Here is a 337-nt window from a genome sequence, read left to right on the forward strand (position 1 = left end):
TTATTTATTATTGTGGACCCCTTAGAACGAAACACCATATTCTTTGGAAGCTTGAATTTCAAGTCAATGGCCCTTGTGAGTTTGTTACATATGAGTAGGGTTCATCTTCTGAATGATAACAATGATAATAATTAATAATATACTAATAATAATAATGTGTTAACTTACCCTTAATAGAAGGAAGGAATATTTATCTTAAATACTCGATTCACCATTTAGCTAATTTAGATGGAAGATGAAAATAGTTTGTCTTGCTAGTCTGCATTTGCAGTTACAGTTTTAAAATAAAGCTACGTAGTAGTGTGCTAAATTTTTTCCTTGTGGTGAATTTTTCAAT

Source organism: Macrobrachium nipponense, chromosome 13 (genome assembly GCF_015104395.2).
Source record: "Macrobrachium nipponense isolate FS-2020 chromosome 13, ASM1510439v2, whole genome shotgun sequence".
NCBI lineage: Eukaryota > Metazoa > Arthropoda > Malacostraca > Decapoda > Palaemonidae > Macrobrachium > Macrobrachium nipponense.